At 36.2% G+C, this 15069-nt stretch overlaps 1 protein-coding gene across 1 annotated transcript in view; it reads right to left on the reverse strand.

The window, feature by feature from the left end:
* The window catches only part of Sgk1 (serum/glucocorticoid regulated kinase 1), a 128455-nt gene that overhangs the window by 17823 nt on the left and 95563 nt on the right, over positions 1–15069 (reverse strand). The gene's annotated exons all lie outside the window — the stretch shown is intronic.

Raw genomic sequence — 15069 nt, forward strand, 5'->3', positions numbered from 1 at the left:
TTAGTTCATAGGAATAAATTCTTTTTTCAAAAAGCCATTATATCTTAGGTTTTATAAGCATCAGAACTTCCATGATTCTCCTTGATAGCCTAATTTTCTGAGTGCATCATAAAATCACTTTTTCCAGGAGTAATTTGTTTCTGAATTGCAGTTTTAGAATCCTCTTAACAAATAATATTAGGGTGCTAGTCACCATGACAAATACCTGAGATAAACAACTTAAAGGAGGACAGATTTATTGTGGCTCATGGTGTCAGAGGTTTCGATCATGGTCATGGGGCTCCATTGCTTTTAGCCTGCATCGTGGCAGAATCATCACGGTGGAAGGGTTTGGTAGAAGAAAACTGCTCATGTCATGACTTTCAGGAAGCAGAGAATTGGTGGGGGGAGACGAAGGGGCTGGGGACAGGACACATACACCCCCAGGACCCACTCCCTTCAGCTAGGCCCCACCTCTTAATAGTCATTGGCTACAGCTCATCAAGTGATGAGTCCATCATTTCCCACAAGCCCATCAGCTGGTCATTGGGGACATTTTCAATCCAAACCATAACAACTACTTATCCCAAATACAGGTCAATGTTGCTTTTTTCTTTTTTTAAATAAAGTCTTATTACAGGCATTATTGATCCAGACATTAAATATCAACCGTAAAAATTTTTTTTGAGACATTTAAAAATCCATTTAGTTTTTGAATTAAGAAAATGTGAAGTTAGAGAAACAATAATATAGCACTCTGAAAATAATTTATTTTAATTTTAGGTCACTAATAATTGGGAGAAAATCATTCACCTATGAATGTAGGAAGTCATTGTTTTTTTGGGGGGTGGATTCTTATTTATTTTTAAGATAAATTTTATTTTATTTTATCCTATTCCTCCCTCAAGCCCCCTCCCCTCCCTATGTACAAAAGCTTTGTTTCCATTTTTCCTTCTATTTTCACTTTTTTTCTTGTCCCTTCCTTCCTTTCTCCCTCCCTCCTTCCTTGTTCCCCTTCCCATTTGAACGCTTTCTTCCCATTTCCCAACATCCATTACACATTGCAGTCCTCATTTCTACTTTCAGTTTCTCATACCAGAGAAACAATGCAGTATTTAAACATGTGTGTCAGGGCTGGGGATTTAGCTCAGTGGTTCTGCTCCCTGCCTCACAAGCACAAGGACCCAAGTTCGATCCCTGGTACCAAAAAAAAAAATAAAATAAAATAAACATGTGTGTCTGATTTATTTCATTTAACAGTGTGGTTCATTCATTTAGATATAAATGTCTGAAGCTCATTCTTCTTTATGGAAGAGCAGTATTCCATTGTATAAAAAAACCCACATCTTTATCCACTCATCAGTTAATAGGCATTTGGGCTGTTTCCAAGATTTAGCTATTACAAACTGTGCTGCTATAAGCATGCGCATATATTACTGTGGTATGAGGCTTTTAATTCTTTCGGGAATATACCAAGAAGAGGTATAGCTGGGTCAAATGGAACCTCTAGTTTTAGTTTTTTAAGAAATCTCCACACTGATTTCCAAGGTGGTTGGACCAGTCTACACTCCCACCAATAGTGGAGAAGGGTTCCTTTTTCCCCACCACCCCTCCAGCATTTGTTATTGGTTGATTTCTTGATAGCAGCCACTCTTTCTGGGGTGAGGTGGAATCTCAGCATTGTTTTAATTTGCATCTCTTGAATGACCAGTGCTGTTGAACATTTTTTCATATATTTATTTGCTGTTTCTAATTCTTCATCTGAGAAGTCCCTTTTTATTTCAGATGCCCATTTTTGCATTGGGTCTTTAAATTTGGAGGGTTTGATTTTTTTTTTTTTTGAGTTCTTTACATATTCTAGATAATAGTCCTTTATCTGAATAGCTGGTAAAAATTTTTTCCCATTCTGTGGGTTGTCTTATCACTCTGTTGGTGGTTTCTCTTGCTGCGCAAAAGGTTTTTAATAAGATGAGGTCCCTATTGTTGATTCTTTGTAATATTTCTCCTGAGGTCTGGGTTTTGTCCATGAAGTCTTTGCCTACTCATGTGCTAAAGTGTTCTACCTAGTCTCTCTTCCAGCAGATTAAGTGTTTCTGTTTTAATATTTAGATATTTGTTCCATTTGGATTTCAGGTTAGAGCATGGTGAAAGATATGTGTCTAGTTTCAATCTTTGGCATTTGGAAAGCCAGTTTTTCCAGCACCATTTATTAAAGAGGCCATCTTTCTTCAATTGAGGGTGGTTGGCTCCTTTGTCAAAGATTAGGAGGTTGAGTATGTCTGGAGTTGTTTCTGCATCCTCCAGTCTGTTCCATTAATCTGGTCTGTTCATTTGCCAGTACCATGCTGTTTTTATCACTATAGCTTTGTAGTACAATTTAAAGTCGGGGATTGTGATACTCCCTGCTTTGCCTTTTCAACAGACAAAATTTAATCTTTCAAAACCATTGTTCAATGGTTTTTAATTGAAGGATTCAGATATATTAAGTCCTTGGTATAGTATATGTCTATGTCTATGTATATATATAATGTGTGTGATAACATTAACTTTGTTTCATAACAGCCACTTTGCAAAAGCTATGAATGAAGTCTAAAAGAATGCCATGAGCTTCTACATAAAACCACAAGAGAATTAAAAAGAAGAAATTAAACATGTCAGCAAAAAATGGGGATCATGAATATTTAACCTTCTAAATTAAGTAAATATGGTCACTTAACAAAGTTACTATTATAATGTTATTTGCCATTTGTTTATAGAACTGTTTAAAATGACACCATTCTCTATTCATTTAGAGCAAATGACCATTTCAAAGAGACAATATTATTTTCATCAATTATTATATACACTTCTACTTTATAACACATACACTATTGCTTAAAATTCCAAAGCCTTGAACACAAACAGATTATCATGATAGACCATCTGAAATTCATTCTTCAAATCTTGTTTTTCCTATCTCTTCTTATACACCAACATAAATCCAACCAGTAGGTTCCATTCAGTAAGCCCTGATTTTACCAAAAGTGTTTTCCTCTCTTTCTTGAGCACACTGTAAACACTGTAATTTTTAACCTACGAGCCGCTCCTGTACGCATCACTCGTGGTCCTCTGTCTTCTGACTTTCTTCTTTCTTATGAGAGCAAATAAACAAAGGGCCAAGATGGCCGCACATTCACAGCTCTGGTGCTACTCCTACGAGGCACTCTTCTCTGCTGCCTTCTTCTCATCTCTTCCAACTGCTCCGTTTCTTTGCTTAGGACTTTCATTCTTTTGAAGATTATAGGTTTCTGAAAAGTTCATAGGGACTTTGTAATATCCTCCATATGCTATTCTTTTTGCTTTGTTTTTTGTTTTGGATGCAAGGTCTTGCTATGTAGTTCACACTGACCTTGAACTCACTGTGTAGTCCAGGCTGGCCTCGAACTCTGCAATCCTCCTGTCTCAGCCTTCACACTGCTGGGATTACTCCGAGCGCTGGGCAACCACACCTGGCTGCTATTCTTTTTCTATCTTTTTAAAAAATACTTTTAGAAAATTAGAATTGATATTGTACAGATTAAGAATATTGGAAACTATATTTACATATAGATGTCCAAGAGGAACACAGCAGTAATAAAGACACTAAACAAAGCCAGATTGTTTCCAAGAATAATACAGAAAGTGTCTAAAACACATAGCCTTGTGAGAAAATGATATTAGGGAATCTAAGATCTTATCCTTCTCCAGGTAAGCCAATTATTTTTCCTCTGAGAGCAATCCTTTCTGATTTTCTCAACTTACTTTCTGGTCATTTGTCTCACAAAAAGATTGGGTGGAGGCATGTGGCTAGGTCATAACAGAATAGTGTCCTTTCTGTAAATAACTGCTCTGTGTTCACACACTGTTCACCTCAGAGCTGTGTCTATGTGTTGGGAGGACAGTTCATAGCTGTCATAGTAAATGCTTTTCCTCTTTTTGTTCTGTGTTTTGGTTTTTTGAGCCAAGGTCTCACTATGTAGTTCAGGCTGGCCTTGAACTTTACGTAACCCAAGCTGGCTTCAAACTTGAGGAGATCCTCCTGCACTCAGTCTCCTGAGTTCTCAGATTATAAGCATGCATCACCATGCTGGGCTTCTTTTCATTTTAAAGTTTGAAACTATTATATACACTAAAGCAGGAGTTTTTAGTGGAATAGCACTACCAACCCAATTCACATGCATCACAGAATCATGAACAGACTCTACTGGTATCAAAGATTCCTTAAGGAAGATGAGTCTCCCTAAAATATTCTTGATAGCCATTTACTGAGGGCTTGCCTAAATTCTCACTGACATTATCTCTATGCCAAAAGTAGTCTCTACCACGATCAGATAGCACTAACTGTTCTTTTTTGGGCTAAGCTCAAATATACTCATTGAAGTTTTTAAAGGAATGACTTGCACATTCTCATGCCAGATGCAATACTGATCCTATGGACATACCAATAAGCGGAAATGAACATACTCCTCTTTGAAACTTCCAGTTTGGATCATCTATTTTACTAGTGAACAATCACTGACTGGTTATACTAAGTGTCCAACGCTATGCTCAATGTTCTTTATGCAACTTCTACTTAACCCCTATAATGACTCTATGAAAATGTTAGCTATCTCATATATTCTTAAGATATGCAGCTTACAGACATGAAGCGTGACATGATGTAGTTAGTAATGGCAAAGCTAGAAAGCAAATCTAGGCATTTCTGACAACACAACCCCTATTTTTTAGCCAGGAAAGTGCAGTTCTCCTGAATCACAGGGTTATATCTTATTAACCTAGTTAAAAATATCGTAAGTTGAAAAAAATATATAATGTTGGATGTCATGGTGGATGCCTATAATGCTAGTACTTGGGAGGCTGAGACAGAAGGATCATGAGTTTGAGGCCAATTTGGGTTATACGTACAGTGCCGTCAAAGCCAGCCTGAACTTTTTGAGCCTGTTTCAAAAAAAAAAAAAAATATATATATATATATATATACACCTAGCTTATAGATCATAGCTTGGTTTAGTCTGCCTAGCTCAGCCTAGTATTGGGCATCATGAGAGAGCATTATATCACACACATTGCCAGCCCAGAAAAAGATCAGTTTGAAATTCAAAGTACAGTTTCTACTGAACATATTCTTAGTCTTAAGAGTCTTATTTTTACCTTTTGAAACAATAGAAATAGAATTGGAGGAGTTTCCATGATATTTGATATTTTGGTTCTGTCTTATTACTTAGGAATCACTTTCACCCAACTGTAGTTAAAAAAAAAATCATTAACTTGGACGTCATAAATCAGAGACTACCCATAATCTGCATGTTTATCTGTTCTAAAGGATAGTCCTTCACATATTTGAAGACACCTATCATCATTTTGACTTGTGTTTACACTGTTTCATTCATATTCTACTCACATTTTGTCCAATTTATTTTTCTGAAATTTGCCTGCTTCTCTATAGAACCTAGCAGAGAGCTGAAAGGGAGACAATATGTTTCATTCCTGTGAAACAAAGCCTACATTTTCTGAATCTTCAACCATCCCCAGCTCCCTGGGTCCACTGACAAGATTGTGTACCAGTTTAAATCTCATCCTTTAATGCCTTTTCTCCAAACACTTGTGTCCAATTCAGGCTATTCTCATTGCACAGTTCCACTGTTAACTCTTTTGAAGAAACAGAATGAAAACTAGAGGAGTTTCCAGGAAATCTGACCCTTCATGTCTGTTTCAGTATTTTTGATTCAACATTTAACTCTGAGAAAAGTGCTTAACTTCTTCAAGTATCCTCAGGGTTAACACTCATTTTGTTAATCTCACTGGGTGGTTGGAAAGGTCAGATGAGATTAGGTATGGAAGAACAATTTGAAAACTCAAGTCGGTTATGTAATCTAAAACCCACAAGAACAACACAACCTAGCTATTAATATAAAATTTTCCTCTAAGAACCAACATTTCAATCAGTGGAAAGAGCTGATTGCCACAAATTTCTGAAAAGGGAGGGTCAGGGTTCAGACAGCTACATTGCTCATTGAAGTGTATTCCAATGACCTCAGTGTACTTGAGCCAACTTTTCCTAAGTCCATTTGTATTTTCTATCTATTGTCAATTCACACCTTCATAAAAAAGAGGAATTTCAAGTGGGAAATGAGTCTGTTGGAAGCCTCCTCCCTAAAACTAGTCTCAACTCTGAGGATCCCTGTTCACACCAAGTTCATCTCCCTACGCCCCTCTATCCCCATACAGTCTACTCTAATCCTTAGTCTCTCTCACCCTACCCCTCACCTGACCTTCTCTGTGAACCACTTCGTTCCTGGGATGGCCTGTTTTCATTACTATTTATTGGCTTATTTTCCTTATTATATACAATTTTTAAGATATAAAACAATTTTTTTTCAAATGTTAAAAACTATATTTTATCTAAGTGAAAAAAATACTCCTGTTATTAAGAACAAAAGTCCAAAATCTTTTTCTCTATTTTTGCCTATGGTAAATTTTTTTTGTATTGTTAAATTAAATTAAATTTAGTTAGAGGCAACCTTCATATCTTGAATCCATACCTGAGGGACCGCACTTAACTTAGTATGTAAACTAAAGTCTGATTTAGTAATACAGTACCTTATGTAGTTTTGGTAACAACTAGCTGGATCTCAGCCAATCACAGCAGCCCTCCTTCCACCAATCACAGGCTGCCAATTGATCAGACCATATCCAAATAAGGCAAACTGAGAGATATGTACTATCAAGCTATTTCCTGTACCTCAACTCCATTTTTTGTCTATAAATACTCCTTGCCCACCTATTACCCAGCAAAGTTCCCCGAACCACTGCTAGTTCTGAAGGCTGCCAGATTTGAGAATCATTCTTTGTTCAAATAAACTCAAGTTTAATTTCTTGAAAGTTTTAACAGCATTTTATTTCCTGTATTATGAGGAACCCTTCTTGGGGGAAAAAAAGCTGTTAAATGTTGAATATTTCAGCGTATTCAAACTAATGAAATATATTAGAATATTTTTGTTTGTTTGTTTGTTTGTTTTTTTGGTACCGGGAATCAAACTCGGGACCTGGTGTTTGCAAGGCAGGCGACGGAACCACTGAGCTAAATCCCCGGCCCTATATATTAGAATATTTTAACTTTAGTTGCATTAACATCCATTACATCCATTACATTACATTTTTTACTTTACATTTTTTGATCCTCTGACATATTAATTTGATGTAAACTAATGCAATAGAAAAGAGTCATTAAAATATGAGAAACATGACTTCACTAAAATTATGACATTGCATTAAATCTATTATTTTTATATCTTTTAGTGAGGAAAATTTGCTGCTATCATTTTAGCTCAACTGAAATCTCTTGTAAAACTATGAAAATCAAAGATACTGGCATGAAGGATTTGGGTAAAATAGGCATAAGAAAATACACAATTGCTAACTTATAATGGCTTAAGATTTTTCAACTTCATGACATACATTCAGTAATAACTGTATTCTTAAAACCTTTTATATTTTCATGGGCTAGCAATATGTAGTATGATTCTTATGATGGCCACCTCTGGGCTAACTAACATAAATGTTCTGACCATGTTTAAGGTAGAATAGGCTAAGCTCTAATGTGTGGTAGGCTATGTGCATTAAATCCATTTTCAACTTAGGATATTTTCAATTTACAATAGCATTTGCTTTTTATATTTAGTTTTTTTTTTTTCTTTCCAGTACCAGCGATTGAACTAAGGATCTTGAGCTTGTGAGGCAGGCACAGAACCACTGAGCTAAATTCCTGGTCCTACAATAAGACTTGTTTTTAAAAGTTGTAGTTTTGTTTTTTTGAGAGAAGGCTCACACTACATTGCTTAGACTGACCTTGAACTCTCTACGGAGTCCAGGCTAGACTCGAACACATGATCCTCCTGCTTCAAACTCCCAAGTGTTGGATAATCTGAATGGAATCCCATTGTAACTGGAAGAGCAATTACATTTATACCATGTGAAAATATCTCGAAAATTCTGAGAATCAGAAAAATTACCCATTCTGAAACACTTTAGAACAGCAGCAGAAATAACAAGTAATTTTTATTAGAACAAAGAGAAAGAGAAATTTGTGAACTCCACAAAAGCAGCAACAGATTTTGTTCTATTTGTAAAGCTTCAGAAGGCTAAACCCTTAATTTACACAAAGAGGGGAGGGTAGCTTCCCTGTGTTGAGCTAATCTGAGTTTATAGTGACACATGCACACATTTGGACATAGGACAACTGTGCAGATCAGATTTGACGTATTTTTCACTGCCAAACATAATTCAAATGCTAGACAAGCATAACTCTAGTGTCTTTTAACAGAAGAGTTTAGAAATGACATTTCACTGGAATAAGTAACTCATCCTTCAACTTGGAGCCCTCTAAACCACTGTAAATGGTTAAAGTCATACAAAACTAAGTGCTTTTTGTTTACAGAATCTGGCATAAGAATTCCCAATTTTCTGCTAAAGTTTCCACTACAGATGCAAAAAAGAAAATGTTCTCGTGATTCTTTGTGTTTGACTGTGGCAGCCAAGATTGAATGGAGGCATACAGGGGAAAAACACGGAGTGAGAATTATTGCAACACAGGAATAGCCTTATAAACAGTGAAGGGATTGTTTTACCCCAGAGCAGAATCTCAAATTTGAGCATGAAGTGTTGGAAAATATTTCCTACTACTCACACCTGGTTGGTTATATCTTTAAAACTTTAAAGGTTAAAAGCAATTAAAATAAGAAGAAAAGGGCTGGGGATTTAGCTCAGCAGTGCCATATCTGCCTGGCATGTACAAGGTCCTGAGTTCAATTTCTGATACCAAAAAAAGAAAAAGAAAAACAATGAGGTAGATATTTTATCCAAATGACTAGGAAATATCTAATGTTTTGTCCAGCTTGAGGATTTTAGGGCCAGCATGTGTCTATTCCCAGACACCTTATCATTCTTGTGTCTGGAACCCCAGATAATGCAATAAAGTAAGTGATAAGCTGCATGGTTCAGGGAGAAAAAACAAACTATAGGTCCAGTAGGGTATCAAATAGGAACAATAATGATAAAATTAAATGTATTATGCATTCAACCCACAATAATCCTGCATAAATACAATCCTGTGTAAATGACATAATTCTTTCTCCAAATAAGAGCTTACAAAAATTGGCCACTAATTATATGTTACACAGTTCTAAGCAACTTTACTGCATTATCTCTTTTAAACCTCACAAAGCTCTATGATCTATCATTACTATTCCATTTGGGAGGAAGAAAGGGAAGAACAGAAAGGTGAAATAATTTGCCGAAAGTCACCTAGGCCTCATCAGCATTGACATCTGTGACAAACTCAGGAGGTCTAACAATTTCCTGACACTGACCACAACAGATTGTGTCACTAAGCTGCTATGTGCATGGCCTGCTGGTCATCTCATTCCCATGTAAGTTGGGTTGCCAGGAAAATACGGGATTCAGGGAACTGAGAATGATTGTGGCTACCAGTTCTAAGATGGAGGAAATGGATGCCAAGTTCGATTTCCAAAAGTCTCAGTTGGAGAATTAGAGGTTGCACAAAAACAGCACACACTGTGTATCTGTGTCCTCCTAATGGATTAAGTCTTCAGTGAGACCTTCAAAATGATCTTCCCTCTGCCTTATTTTGGGGAGAGCCAATTGTAATTGTTTCTTCCAACACATTTGTACATGTGCCACACTGCATATCTTAAAAACTATTTTAGGGCTTAGTAGGAAATAGGTAAGGAGTTGGTGATTCTAACTTGAGATGTGGTACATTTTTTCTCACCGCTCTGCATGATAATACTATGCTTTTATTTGTATTTGGCATGTGACAACCTGTATCTGAAGAGAGTCTTTTATTTTTTTGTGTAAAATGTTATGACTGATGACTTTCATTGGGTTAAACAAGAATGTCAACAATTATTATTATGTTGAAGTCATTATTGATCAAGTTTTAACACAGAAAAAGCAAAAATAGTCTGAATGGCAGCTGATGCAGCTAAACATTCACTTAAAGTTAAAATCAAAGTCTCTCAGGAAATCAATCTTTGGATAGAGTTTTCATGTTTAATTCAGTGGAGGGATTCAAGAATTAGGCTAAAGGATAATTTCAGATTCTTATGATTGTGCTCTTGTCCTGTCCGATGCATGCCTTCACCCTTTGATGGCATTGTGTGACTTTGGAATTCTTCACTGAGTGTAAGATGACTTTATTACTGAAATAGCCACTGTTGTTGTACTTATGATTTGAGCAAATGAGGTCAGTTTCGTTAATCTTTACGTATCCACATAATTTTTACTAAATGATTTACCTGTAATATCAACAGGCAGAATCTACTATGAATACAGTGGCCAACATATACCAGATAGTAATTTCCTATGCAAGCAAATCACGGTCACTGTTTATCATAGTCCCCTTTTTTTGCTGGATAATACAGTACTTTGGAGGCCAAAGCAACAGTTTCATAGATGTAAGTATGAGAATGTTTGCTTTTTAAGAAACAAAATCTAGAAATCATTTTCTTCATTTTGAAAAATTTATGTAATGAATTCCTCCTATTTATATTATTTTAATGCTTTCATTTTACATATTCTGTGAAATACTAAAATATTTCTATAGCCCATATGTATTTAAACTATGAATCATTTCATTTGTACATTTGATACATAAACTATTACTGCTCCTGAATAAATATATAAACATGCTACTTTATGGTGATTTCTATGTTCCCAGAAATTTAGGCCAAATTTTAAAATATGATAAATTATGAAGAAACAAGGCATAATTCTGGAAATGTAAGGGAGTTAAAATTTTCCCTCTGGGAAAAATTTGCACAATCTTTTTTCTTTTGTTTTGTTTTTTAGATATGGGGGATTGAATCAGGGCCTGAGCCATGTTAGGCAAGCGCTATACACTGAGCTACATCCCCAGCTCCCCTTTTTGTTTTGGTACCGGGATCGAACTCGTGACCTTGCGGTCGTGGGGCAGGTGCCAGAACCACTGAGCTAAATCCCCGGCCCCCCAGCCTTTTTATTTGGTATTTTAAGATGGGGTCTTGCAAAGTTGCCCAAAGTGGCTTTGAATTGGTTGAGTGGCCTCAACCTTCCAAGTGTCTGAGATAACAAGGATGCAATTATGATTCTGGCTCGTTAATTTTTGCTTGAAAGAAATACAATTTTAGAATTGTCTTGTAAAAAGGAGACTTCAGGTAAAAGTCCAGGAAGAACACCACGAGTTATGTTTTCCTAACTAGAGAAACAAGTGTCCAGCTAAAATAAAGGCCTTTGAAAGAAACCTTACTGTTTAGCTACTGCATTGGCTTACTTCCTCTAAGCAGAGGGCGTTATGTGTGTTGCCAGTAACAGTACTGGGAAAACACATTTTGAAAGTGAGAGAGAAAACTCATCCTACCTTGAAATTCTAATTTAAAGACTATTACCAGCCACTGCAGGTGAGACAAATGGAAAACAAAGGTGTACCCAAACAAACAACTCAGGTTTCAAAGCCTAAAAACAAATCTAACAGGAAAGAACCTAAACTCGCGCAGCCTGTTTGCCTAATATCTGAACAAGTGCTGGGAATGCAGGAGAGATACAAGTCAATGAGCAAAAGTATGGGTGGTGAGATTGTGGGTGATTAGTTTTTCTTCCTTTCTGGATTTCCCCTTTCTTTCTCCCCCCCCCTTCCTCTTTCTCTCTTTTGTTTTTTTCTTTCTTCCTTTTCTTTCTTTTTTCTTTCTTGCTTGTTTTTTTTTTTTTGCTTATCATGAGCACATGCCACTTTTAGATTATAACTGTGAAAAAAAAAAGACTTTAAAAATGACTTTCCCCCCCTCCAACTATGTACCGATATCTGCATATGGCAACTGAGCATGCCAGTCTTGTCCTCTCGCGCTCAGATAAAAAGACATTAAGTGTGAAAATTTAAGCAATCCCACTAGCTAATCTTCATCACTCTTTAGTTCTTAAAAAGTATTTTTTGTTAGCTTCTATTTCTGTTAAGCAATGTGAAATAGTTTCACCTAATACACAATTCTTTTAAAACTGAGTCTAAACTGGGCATGGTGGCACACTCCTGTAATCCAGGAGGCTGAGGCAGGAGGATTGCCTTGAATTCAAGGCTAGCCTGGACCCTGCCTCAAAATACCAAAATAATAAACAAACAAACTGAGTATAAAGGAACTATACTTTAGACTAAATAAAATACTCTGATGAGGCTGGCTTTTAATGGTAATATTCTAACTGCTGGAAATATTTTTCAAGCAAAATGACAGAATCGTTGTATTAAAATTACTTCAAGAATTTGGAGAAGTTACAATAATAAAATGCACTCGGTTGGTAATGACTAGAACCTTGGCCTTGTAAAGAATATATTAGCAGGGTCAAAATTTGCATGTAGTAGGAGGGTGGCTATGGAGTTGCTGTGGCCGCTGTTTGCACTTAGCAAAACTGAGGCAGTTAGAAGTTGGGCCTAGAGTGCTGATATGCACAAGGAAGGGCACACTGCAGTGCAGAAATCACAGGATCAAAATCTGCATCCTTCAGATGCAAATTTAAGAAAACGATTAGTAGAATAGAAGAAGATTTAGCTTCCTCAGCCTGAGATGTCTACATCCTGAAAACTATTGCATAGGCCTGAAGATTCAGCTCAGCAGCACTGTGCCTGCATTTAAAGCACAAGGTCCCGAGTTGGATCCTTGGTACCAGAACAAACAAACAAACAAAAACAACAGAGCACCTAATAAAAGACAATACATTACATTCAAGATTGAAAGACTTAAACACTGCTGAGTTCTTATCAGGAACTCTAAAGACTAAGAAACATGGACTAACACCCTTGAAGTAATATAAGAAGAAAAAGATCAAGGGCTGGGGATTTAGCTGAGTGGTTCTGGTGCCTGCCTCACAAGCACAAGGTCCCTAATTCAATCCGCAGTACCAAAAAAAAAAAAAAAAAAGATCATCCAAAAACATACTTCAAGAATGAAATGAAGATATTTTTACTCATGAAAGCATATTATGATGATAAAAGAACTCTAAAATATTTCATTGCCAGAGGACTTGCTTTATAAGAAATGCTAAAGAAAATGTTTTAGGTGAAAGAGAAATGATATGAGAGAAAACCGTATCTTCAGGAACAAATGAAGACTGTCAGAAATGATGCATACACAAGATAGCCTTCTTTTGTTTAACTTTAAATACATTATACATTGTTTCTTTTTCACATGTAGAAGTAATAAAAGTGACAACCATAATATGAAGGATGAAGGTGGAGGAGGGGCAATGGACCAATTTTATTTCAAGTTTTTGGCAATCATCTGTGAAAATTTAGTTATTTATTATAAACTCTAGATCTACCAGTAGAAATCTAATGCAAGGACATGTAGCTAGAAAAATTAATAGACAAATTAATATTAAATTCTAAAAAGTATTCAAGTAATCCTAGAAGTGAAAAAGAAAAACAGTCAAAGAAGAGAAGGGATATGTAGAAAAGAGCAAAATGGTAGAGCTAAGTCTCTAACAACAATGGTATTTCTGGCATTGCGATACATACCTGTAACTCTGGTGCTCAAGAGGCTGAGGAAGAGGATCACAAGCTTGAGGTCAGCTTAGGCTACACAGAAAGTTCAAGGCTAGCCTGGACTATGTAGTGAGACCCTGTCTAAAGGGAGACAGGGACAGTAACAATGGCATTAAGCATAAGGGGTCTAAACATTACATGTAAAAACTAAGGATTTTCAGGTAGGATTTTTAAAGAAAACCTTTCTATAAGAAAAGCACTTTAACTATAAGACACAGATAGTTTGAAAGTAAATGAGTAGAAAAGATGTTCCATATGAAGGGAAGGTATAAGGAATCTGGACTAGTTATACTAATATCAGAAAATACAGACTTTAAACAAAGACTTTTGACTGAGATAAAGAAGAATGTTTCCTAATGATAATATGATCATTTATCAGGAAATCATAACAATCATATGTACCTAATAACAAGGCTTCAAAACATATGAAACAAAACTTGACTGAATTAAAGATTCATAGCACAATTTCACCAGTACAGGTGGAGAGTTTAATACTCTTATCTCAATAACTGATTGAAAAACTAGACAAAAAGATAAAATCCCTCTAGACATGGATCCTCCTCTATGAGTTAGTGATCCAGAAAGATCTTCATTCAATGAACTGCTACAGGAGGTATGTTGCATCTCTGTAACCCCATTGACGACCCAAAAATCATTAAAAGTTTAAAAAGTACATGTTCTGCATTAGTTTTTCTTGTAACTTAATTCTGCAGCTCCAAAAAGCATCCAAGCATTATCTCTCTGATTTCTCCTTTACTGGATTTCCTCCCATTTCATTCTATTTACATAACATCAAGAAGCATTTCCTTTTTAATAAGAATGCATAATACTACTTTGCTTCTTCACAACACATGTACTGTAGATCTTAATAGAGGCATTAAACAGCAGATTGCTTGTTTATTGTGAAGTTACACAGCTAATGGATCGAAATGATGATATCAGTAGGCCAATTCACTTTCATGTTTCTTCATCTTTTTTCACAAGACATACATAAAACAGAAAAAAAATTTTGACAGCTAAAATTGATAGTAAGTTTAGACCCTAAACCTGGTCTTTTGGGGAAAAAAAGCTTTCAGAGAGTTTTTTTATTCCCCTTCTCAAGTCCTCCTGTTTTCTCTAATAGGCATAGACTGACGCTCTTTTCTGGAGAGAAGATTAAAGCACAGATGTAGCCCAAGCTGCTTCTCACAGAAGAGGTGGTCCTGCCTAGGAAGTAAACAGAATGGGGAACACAGCTCTCTGCCCTGCTCCCCACCCTGGTATTTTCTGGCTCTGAGCTTTGGATGTGTCAGACACCCATTTTAGTTTGTTAGCTCATTCCTAAGGATACTGAGGATAGACTCCCGCTCTTATTTCACAGAATTGCTGCAAACACTAGAGTTTTGTCAGCACATTTTGTAAAAGTGTAAGGCCTAATACAAATATTAGGTTTCGGCACTAGTTTTCTATTTCAGTTGGCCTTATTTAATTAGAAAGGGCGAAAGCTC

Source organism: Heterocephalus glaber, unplaced genomic scaffold (assembly GCF_053883595.1).
Source record: "Heterocephalus glaber isolate CG9 unplaced genomic scaffold, H.glaber_assembly_v1.0 deba00001550, whole genome shotgun sequence".
In the NCBI taxonomy this organism is placed as follows: domain Eukaryota; kingdom Metazoa; phylum Chordata; class Mammalia; order Rodentia; family Bathyergidae; genus Heterocephalus; species Heterocephalus glaber.